Source organism: Saccostrea cucullata, unplaced genomic scaffold, assembly GCF_032062105.1.
Source record: "Saccostrea cucullata isolate Sc308-1 unplaced genomic scaffold, CSIRO_AGI_Scuc_v1 ctg8845, whole genome shotgun sequence".
In the NCBI taxonomy this organism is placed as follows: Eukaryota; Metazoa; Mollusca; class Bivalvia; order Ostreida; family Ostreidae; genus Saccostrea; species Saccostrea cuccullata.
In genome coordinates this window covers 5965-16626 of record NW_026926242.1, presented here as the reverse complement: position 1 = coordinate 16626, position 10662 = coordinate 5965, and the positions used below count along the sequence as shown (strand labels likewise).

The 10662-nt window shown below is 36.5% G+C and overlaps 1 pseudogene; it reads left to right on the top strand.

Annotated features, from left to right (window-relative positions):
• Positions 1-352: 352 nt before the first annotated feature.
• Positions 353-6227, top strand: LOC134271197 (uncharacterized; annotated as a pseudogene).
• Positions 6228-10662: the final 4435 nt, after the last annotated feature.

The window sequence follows — 10662 nt, the reverse complement described above, 5'->3', positions numbered from 1 at the left end:
CAACATTCTTTTCATCAACTTGCTTGATACAGAGTAGGTTAAATATTTCTTTGTCAAGTTTTTTTTATAATATTTGTAAGAAAATTTTTGCATCAGTCTTAAATATATTTAAATTTTGGTTAATGGGTAATAAAGATTGTATGTTCTTGATACCATTTTAATCCAGCATATATATTTTCTATGGATGGTGCTGGATTTACAGCCCGATTAAATGTGACACGACAGCCATTTTGAATATATTGTTTCTAATTTTGCCCTTAGCAAATTCATCAAAAAAGGTTGTATTTGGTGAATTACAATTCATTATTTTTTTTTTTTTTTTTTTGTTTGTTATTTACTCTAACGAGCGGAAATGCCTCCCAAAATTAAGACTAAGAGGAATTGCATACTTAGAGACAACGAGGGGAAAGTATCAAGGTCACAGAGGTCAGGACAAGAGCGACCAGCGGTAGCGATAGCAGTTGACGATAATCATACAGTTCAAGAACCAGGTCCTTCAGGAAGCATCGCCACCTAAGAGAATGTAGATGGTGCCAGAAAATCAAACTCTCTCCCACTGGCCCCAGCACCTGTGCCTGCTTTGGGCATTGAATCTCAATCAGGTACAAGCATTAGTCATGAGAATCAATATGTAGATAGCATTTATGCACAATTGGCTACCAATGTTTCTAACTCGTTGAAGTCTAAAATCATCAGTTCAGCATACATAGAGATAAGTTTGTTGCTAGATAACACTTCCCTGACAGAATTTTCAGAGAAAAAAAATATTTTTTAATGAATAAGGGGAGTTGGTCACAAGAGAGGTTGTTAAGCCTAGCAATAAGATTCAAAATATCAGTAGATGGACGGATGCATTCTTAGTTTACGCTAGCATTTATGCTTCAGCCCACCCAGAATCTTATCAAGGTTTGCTGAAATATTTACATGACATAAGACTCGGGGCATCAAGATGTGGGGAGGGGGATTTCAGATGGAAGAAATTTGACGAGCAGTTTCGACTTCGCTGCAGTATCGATCCCACCATAGATTGGTCTAAAGTAGACTATGAATTATGGTTTATGTTTATGTCATTATCCCCACAATCTAAAATAACAATTCAACCAAACAGCCCAGGCTACAACAAGTGCTCTAATTTCAACTTCAAGGGTCATTGTGACAGACCTTCTTGCCAGTACATGCATAAGTGCATTCAATGTTCTGGGAGTCATCGACAATATTTGTGCCCTCAATCGAATTATGTTGGGATGTCCACAAGTAACCCAAGGGGACCACTGTAGGGGCAACCCCAAATTAGACCCATTATGTCACACCCAACCCAAACCCCAAGATCACAAAGGTATATGGGCCCTATGAAATTCCTCTATTAATGTTGAAAAGTTAAATGGATATTTGCAGCCATATCCAGATAAATATGCTGCTAATTATATGAGAAATGGGTTTTCAAAGGGTTTTGAAATGAATTATACAGTCCCAAGCAGGTGTCATGTGTTTTTAAAAAATCTTAAGTCTGCAAGTGAACACCATGATGAGTTGATGGATAAAATAAGTAAGGAAATAAAGCTTGGCCGAATCATGGGTCCTTTTGATCAACTTCCAATTTCCAATCTCCACATTTCACCAGTTGGCATTGTCCCTAAATCTGATGGAGGGTGGCAAATGATTACCCATTTATCCTATCCTAGTTCCAAAGGGATCAACAATTTTATAGACCCAGATTTATGTACAGTGCAGTATACATCTTTTGATGTTGTAGTCAATATGATTGCAAAGGGAAGGGGCGCATTGATAGGTAAGATGAATATTAAAAGTGCTTTTCGTTTAGTTCCAATTAATCCAGGAGATTTCGACTTGTTAAGTTTCTCTGTAGGTGGATTATATTACATAGATAAATGCCTTCCCATGGGTTGTTCCATTAGTTGCAGAATTTGGGAAACATTTGCAACTTTTCTACACTGGCTTACTCAGTTCAAGTCTGGATTGAATACATTAGATCATGATTTAGACGATTTTATTTTTGCAGGTAGGTCTGGTAGTAATGAATGTGAAATTCTAATGTCTACTTTTAGTAACTTTGCAGGGGATTTAGGGGTACCACTAGCCCATGAGAAAACTTCTGCTTTATGACAAAGTCATAAATCCTGAAGAGTCTGATCGAAAAATTTTTAGATAGGAAAAAAGTTACACTGCAAGAAATGCAGTCTTTAGTTGGAATGCTCAATTTTTCTCAAAGGCAATCGGATCTAGTAGAGCTTTTATTCGAAGAATGTATGATGCATTTAGTGGAGTTTTCAAGCCACATCATCATATAAGATTATCAGTCGGAATTAAAAGTGACCTTAGAATGTGGCTGGTGTTCTTGAACCATTCCAGTGGGGTATCATATTTTCCTAGTACTGTATGGGGAGATTCTAGCATTTTACAGTTATTTACAGATAGTGCAGGTTCAGGTCATTTAGGTTGTGGGGGTTACTTTAGTGGAAGTTGGTTTTTTCTCCAATGGCCAAAACACTGGAACAACCAAGAAATTTTGAGAGACATGACTTTTCTTGAGCTCATACCAGTAGTTTTAGCAATAGAGATATGGGGACCTAGGTTGCTACATAAAAAAAGTTCAGTTTCATGTTGATAACCTTTCACTAGTTAGTGTCATCAATACCCAATCTTCCAAGTCCAAAAGAGTTATGGAATTGTTAAGACATTTGGTTCTTAGACTGATGATCAACAATGTTATATTTAGGGCAAATCACATTGGTAGCTTGGATAACAAAATTGCAGATTCTATTTCTCGCAAACAGTGGTTCCACTTCAAGACGTTGGCACCAGAGGCAAGCACCACACCAGACCCTCTTCCAGTAGAATTAGTCAACATGATTTACAGATTCAAATAATAAATTGCTAGATGCCTCAATCTCTGAAAAACACTAAGACAGCATAGGAAACAGGGCAAAATTCATTTTATAAATTCCAGAAAGAATTTGGGTACGAAAGTTCATGGCCCCCACCTCTTAGGGATGTTGTTCACTTTGTTGCTTATCTGTCACTTAAGAAGTGTTCCTATGCTACGGCTAAATCTTATCTATCTTCTATTAGTTTTCAATGCAAAATCCACAATTGGGTTGATGAAACAAAGAACTTTCTGGTTGTAAAGTTTCTTGAGGGTATGAGAAGAACTGGTAGGTTTGCAGATGCAAGGCAACCTATAACCTTGCAGTAGCTTACTAAAGTTGTTAGGGTTTTACCGAGCATTTGTAGCGATAGTTATGAAACAACATTGTTCAAAGCTGCTTACATATGAACCTTCTTTGGTTTTCTCAGAATAGAGGAATTCACAAGTAGATTTAACCAGCCATGGTGTAACAGAAAGATCAAGCAACTGTCAAGACGAAAACGAAGAGCTTACAACACATATAAAAGATCAGGCAAGGATAAGGATCGACAGAGATACAGGCGCCTGCAGAAATCAACCCAACATGAATGCAAAAGTGCCTATAACTCGTACGTATCAGACACGGTGCAGGAGGATTCCAACAGTAAGAAACTCTACTCCTTCATTAAGGGTAAGAAGTGTGACAGTGCTGGGATCGCTCCACTTCGATCTGACGGGAACCTTCATGGAGATCCACAAACAAAAGCCTCTCTCCTGAACCAACAATTTTCGTCAGTGTTCACCACAGAGGATACATCCCATATTCCATCCCTAGGCACTAGTTCCACCCCATCGGCACCTAACATCAGAGTCACAGAGAAGGGTGTATTGAAGCTCCTGCAAGGACTCAACCCCAATAAGGCGACTGGACCGGATGAGATCTCCACTAGATTTTTAAAAGAGATAGCTCACCCTGTTACACCAGCACTCACCAAGATTTTCCAGGCATCCATTGACCAAGGTCAAACACCTGAGGACTGGAAAACCGCGAATGTCTCGCCTATATTCAAGAAGGGTGATAAGAGCAAGCCTGCAAACTATCGTCCTGTGTCCCTGACCTCTGTGTGTTGCAAGGTAATAGAGCACATCATCCACAGCCACCTGATGAATTTCTTCGAGCATCACAGTATCCTAACCGACTACCAGCATGGGTTCAGGAAGAAGCCATCCTGTGAGTCCCAACTAATAACAACAATCCAGGACCTCGCCATGAGTATTGAAAACAACACCCAGGTCGATGCAGTGCTACTGGACTTTTCCAAAGCGTTTGACAAGGTCCCACATGAGAGGTTGCTAGCCAAACTAGACCACTACGGGGTACGAGGCAGCGCAGCCTACTCAATTGGATCAGGAGTTTCTTGTCCGGACGAACACAAAAGGTATTGGTCGAGGGCCATTTTTCACCAACCGCACCGGTAACATCTGGAGTGCCCCAAGGAACAGTCCTCGGCCCACTGCTATTCCTGACATACATAAATGATCTACCCTCTAGAGTGAAGTCCAAGGCCAGGTTATTCGCGGACGACTGCCTTTTGTATAGGACCATCACTACAGAGGCAGATGCCAAACAACTCCAGATGGACCTTGACAACCTCCAAGATTGGGAAACAGACTGGCTAATGCATTTCAACCCAGACAAGTGCGAGGTTATCCGTATCACCACCAAACGGAAGCAACACATAACCCCATATTACATCCATGGGAAGGAGCTAGCCACTACCACCAAGGCCAAGTACCTAGGGGTCAACATCTCCAACAACCTATCGTGGAACCATCATATTGATAGTGTATGTAAGAAGGCAAACAACACCACTGCCTTTTTAAGGAGGAACCTCTCGCCCTGTTCCAGCAACATCAAGGACAAATGTTACAAGACACTGGTCAGACCCCAGGTAGAATATGCATCCACTGTCTGGGACCCTCACACAAAGAAAAACATTGACAAACTAGAAGCTGTGCAAAGAAGGGCAGCTAGGTTCGTGACCAATAACTACAACAGTAGTGTCACAACGATGATCGACAAGCTAGAATGGGAAAGTCTACAACAACGCAGAATCAAAGCAAAGGCTATTATGATGTACCGTGTTGTCCATTCCCTCGTTGCCATAGACCTGCCCCCACAATTCAGCCAAACAGGAGCAGCCACCAGGGGACACCAACACCGGTACAGGATCCCATTCTGCCGTACCAACGTCTACAAGGAATCGTTCTTTCCTACTACCATCAGGATATGGAACCAGCTGCCAGAAAACACCATCACGGCCATGTCCCTGGAGTCCTTTAAGACCAGGATTCAGGGATATAAAACACCATAAATCATGCAGGACATGTTTTTATCAGTTTTTTAATATTGTAAATAGACGCGTGGACTCCCCCTCACGTACACGCTTTTAAACATAGTGAGAATATGCCGCAGCAGCGGCCCTTCACTTTATTGGAAGAAGAAGAAGACATTGTCTACTGGTAATAGTGTACATAAAATTTTACAAGTGACTGATGTTCATTTTGAAGCTAATTATTCCAAGGTTTTGTACACATAAGAATGTCAAAATATGATCAGGATAGAAAGTGGGTTTCTTAAGCCATTGATAAAAGTGAAGGAATCCTGTGTCCAGTAGCAAGTTTAATAGATTATCTTGCAGTAAGACCAAAAAGTAAAGGGCCATTATTTATCCACTGTGGAAAAAATCCCCTTACCAGGTATCAGTTCTCTTCGGTTTTAAAAAAACCACTTCAGGTTTTGGGGGTTCGGGGACATTATAGGGCCCATTCATTTCGTATCGGGGCAGCCACTGAATCATTTGAAGCGGGTTGTTCACAAGATGTCATAATGGACCAGGGCGTTGGAAGTCTAGGGCATACAAATCATACATAAGATGCCCTATTGGGCAAATTTGGGGGCAAATAAGTTGTAATTGTGTAGATATAACAAGAATCATTCAAATTATTGCAAAAAATTTGTAGAGGTTCCTGAAGTTAAAGTCTGGTGTGTGGGCAACTCTATTATTAAGAATCCAATGATGGCATCAGTATGCTTGGATTGGATAGATTGAAAATAAATATCTGGTGGCAGGAATATTCAGGTTTGAATTTTTTGGGACTTAAAAGAAAGCTCTTTTTTCTGACAGAATATAAGGAATCCCCAGACTTTTTGGTTATTCACTGTGGGGCAAACGATTTGCGATCAATTGATCTGTATATTCTCATTAAAAAAAATTAAATCCCATCTAAAGACTATTAAGACTCGCTTCCCACATTTTACACTTGTTTGGTCACAGATGCTGCCACGAAATAAATTAAGGTACTCGGGGACAATAAAGCAATGGAGCGATCCCGTCTTAAGGCCAATAGGGTAGCTGCTTCATTAGTTTTAGAGTTGGGTGTTGTTACATAAAATACCCCGATTTATTGAAAAACATGTCACAATTTCTGTTGCCAAATGGAGTACACCTCAATGACCTAGGAAATAAACTCTTTCTACATAATATCCAAGAGGGTTAGAATTTTTCCTGTCAAAGCAAGGCAATGTGTTCCCTTAAACAAGACATAAAGAATATTGGTCTGTGGGGGCTTTTTTGTCAGTTGCTTGGGTGCTCCCCCATGTGTGGGATGACTACGAACGTTCCTTCGTTTGTTCGCTGTCATGTGGCGTTTGCGCACACCAAAGCAACGGAGGCCTACATAAACTTTGTATTGTTGTGAAGTTTTCACCATTGAACTGTGAAGGGGGTTGAAGTGTTGAACCATTTTATATGTAAAATATTTGCTGATATGTTGATATAATTTGTTTTGTGCTTGAATTGTGCATTCAACTAACACGGTTTACCCCGGGCGGTCATTTTTGAACATATGACTTGTTTGTGTTGATGAATTTTGTTGAATTTGTGTGGGTTTGCCCAAAAGTTGTGTGTATTAATTGGCATCCCAGAAAATACTATGCCACGGCCACTGTTCGTCAAAATAAAGGTTAAAGCAAACATTTTGTTGTCATTTCCCTGTATAAAAAGTATCATCTATTTTATGCATATAAAATCAGATGACTTTATTTTACGGGAAAAGGTATTAATTTTTTGGTCGGGATCAGCCTGCGGCCTTGGGTATATATATAAGTCGGAAAGCTCGGGATCAACATTCTTTTCATCAACTTGCTGGATACAGAGTAGGTTGAATATTTCTTTGTCAAGTTTTTTTTATAATATTTGTTAGAAAATTTTTGCATCGGTCTTAAATATCCCACCCACCCATTCCCATAATTTGAAGTTTAAATGATTGCATATTTGGTTCTTGGTGCTGGCTTTTCCTTGTATTTTACAGCATCTGCTGCACCAGATGCTGTCTGCGTGAAATGTCGTGACATAACCTGTACAGGAGTGGCGTTTGCGCACACCAAAGCAACTAAGGCCTACATAAACTTTGTATTGTTGTGAAGTTTTCACCATTGAACTGTGAAGGGGGTTGAAGTGTTGAACCATTTTATATGTAAAATATTTGCTGATATGTTGATATAATTTGTTTTGTGCTTGAATTGTGAATTTAACTAATTACACTTAAATAAGTAACCACCCGCGGTTTACACTCGGTGGTCATTTTTGAACATATGACTTGTTTGTGTTGATGAATTTTGTTGAATTTGTGTGGGTTTGCCCAAAAGTTGTGTGTATTAATTGGCATCCCACAAAATACTATGCCACGGTCAATGTTCGCCAAAATAAAGGTTAAAGCAAACATTTTGTTGTCATTTCCCTGTATAAATAATTAAAGACTCTGTATACGTGACAGACCACTAAATGTATTGTGGTTATGCTGTTGTTGGATAGGTATCTAGTGTAAATGTAGAGAAAAAAGACAAAGGTAATGACTGGAAAACTAAATAAACACTGAATAAAATATTCAATATCTACTCATACAGAAACAAAACTATTTTGACTCTGTACAATTTGAAGAGTTCAGGTTTGTTTGCTAATTTCTAATTTTAGGGTTTTTTTTTAATGGAATGTCCTAGTGTGGTTGTCATCTTCTTTTACGCAGCACTGTAAAGGCTTACCATGAGAAATCAACGGAAAATAGAAATGCAAAAACGGGTATTGTTTTAAAGCTGAATTTATTTATATTCAGCTGTTTTATTATCAGATAACTTATAATTATGGAAATAGCATAGTATAACCTATTCTGTACTTTATGAAGTTTGATCCCAACAATGGACAGTCACGTGATGAATGCATAGTATGTGTACTGAATGTAGGTCATTAACAAATTTAAATACCGGGCATACCCTATTTGAAATAAAAAAATTAAGCTATTAATTGTTTCTGTATACTTTGCACTTTCTGAAAAGTGCTGCTACTTTGAATAGAATTCGCGTTTTTATAGTTAAAATTTCAACAAGTAAATAGACCCATGTCGAAGTATGTTTGACTTTTACCAGATATTTTGTGTACTTATAATGTCATCCTCTCGATTGAAAGAAAGCAGCAGCACTTTTCAAGTTAAGGAACATATTCTTTATTTATATTTAAAAAGTGATTCAGATTTATTTAGTGTATGCCCTCGCGAAAGAATGATTTTATGAGGCACCTCGATGTAAAATATAACTAACCTGAACATAAAAACACGACACAATTATGTAAATACATTCTCTCGATACTAGTAGTTAATGAATAATCGCACTGAACAAAGGATATACATTGGTATTAATAGCCTATTTAACACCTGGAAATGACATTCTATTTTATAATAAAACGCATTTTTCATTGCTAAAAAATCCTCAATCTGACTCTCATAGCACATGAAATACATCATTTGTACCAAAATAACGTCATGATTGACAAGTTCGTCGATATAAGTGATCTATTTATAAGCAGCTCTATGGGATTTAACTAGCAACTTTTTTAAATGCATTGATAAGTTTTATTGTTGTTTATTATGCTAATGCATTTTAAGGTTGCAAATTATTTCATTTTCTGGTTTTATGAGGAATACATAAATAAAAGTAATATTTTAGTTTGCCGTCACAGTAAACTTTTCCCGTATAGATTAGGTCCCGCCTCCTTATTTCAGCCTGAACAATGCTGCGTATCTGTTTGCAAAACATACAGAATGATCAAGTACTTAACCCACACAGTAAAGATGACAAATTCATGATCAGAGACTGAAATATAATGATTTTGGATTTAATTTTTAACAATATTAACGATAATGTTATCTCTATGTCTTTTAGTTCCTGCCATCTTTTTTTTTCATTTCTATTTTTTATCCGTATGTTCTGCATTATTTAAGGTAAGTCGTGAAATTTGTTAAATCAAGGATTTATGGAGAAGTATATTTTGGATTAGTACTCATATAGAGTGACTCAAAATCGCATAGAAAATAGGGGGTCAATGTTCATCTTACTGATCTACGGTACAATGAAGTTGACCTTTTCCACTTAAATTTTAACTCTTTCATTAATTACTTAAACCTTTATTATATTTTATCAGATGTACATATGGCAAAAAATATTATCTTATTTACGTAAAATATTTGGAATAATATTTATCATTGAAAATATCTTGCAAAATAATGCGCGTAAATTATTGTGTGACCTTTTTGCACTAAAAAGGAACATATTTTGGGGTATTTAAAAACTAAATAGGCAATAAAACATTTTCTTAAATCAAGCTATTTACGACTTAAGTGCTGATCAGTCACAAGTATCGAGTACTTTAAAATAATGAAAGAAAAAGTTGGGGTTAGTGATGTTAATTTTGAAATATTGGCCAAAATATGCAATTTTCAGGGAAAAAATGGTGTTATTTAATTATTGACTTATTTGACATATTTTCATTTTTTTGCAAAGTTTGTTGAAGGAAGGTGTAAAATTGTTCTAAGAATATAAATTAATCCCTATATTAAATATTTCTAGCAATATCATAATGGAAAATATTCTCCTAGTAAAAGTATTTGAGGCTAAAAGTCCAAGATATCAAATATAATAAATGTGCAGATTTGCAGAATTATCTGCTAAATATCCCTCCATCACAAGAAATAGTCCCTCACAAATCTTGCTTCCTTGTAGCTTTTTGAGCAGTTTTTTGTTGAATGTTAAAAAATTAACATTGTTGAAATTATATATGTTAAAAAAATTGAATTTTGATAGAAGTTTTGAAGTAAGAGGTTCTGCGTGAACTTATCCAAAAAGTTGACGAGTGACTTACCTTAATTTAACAACCTAAGTTACGATGTTTTTTAGATCATCAGGATATATTAACTTTGATAGAGTAGTTCAAGCTTTGCATTGTATCAAGTCTTACCAATTTTAGAAAAAGTGTCCATTGTTTAATGCATTGTTAAGGATTGTGTTTTTCAGGTTTCAGAAAACGGAAAATTTTCATAAAGTATAATATGTTTATAAGTATAATATGTTAAATCAAAAATTGATTTAAATAGATAAAATAACCAAGTTTTAATCGAATATCAATTAAAAAATTTAATATTTTATTATTTGAAGAAAACAAAGAGGAACAAAAATTATTGTATGGTAATACAAAGGAAATTCGGACTATTTTTTTTTATTTTTGTCAAAATTGAGTATTTTTTGCATTATTTATTACAATGCAAAGGTTACCTGTATTTTTAAACATCATTTTGCAAATACACTGTAGTATAATTATGTGTTAAAGCTCATAAATTAATTAATATAATTGAAAACTATGAAATAAAGGAATTCAAAAAATTGAACAATTCTAGACAACATATCT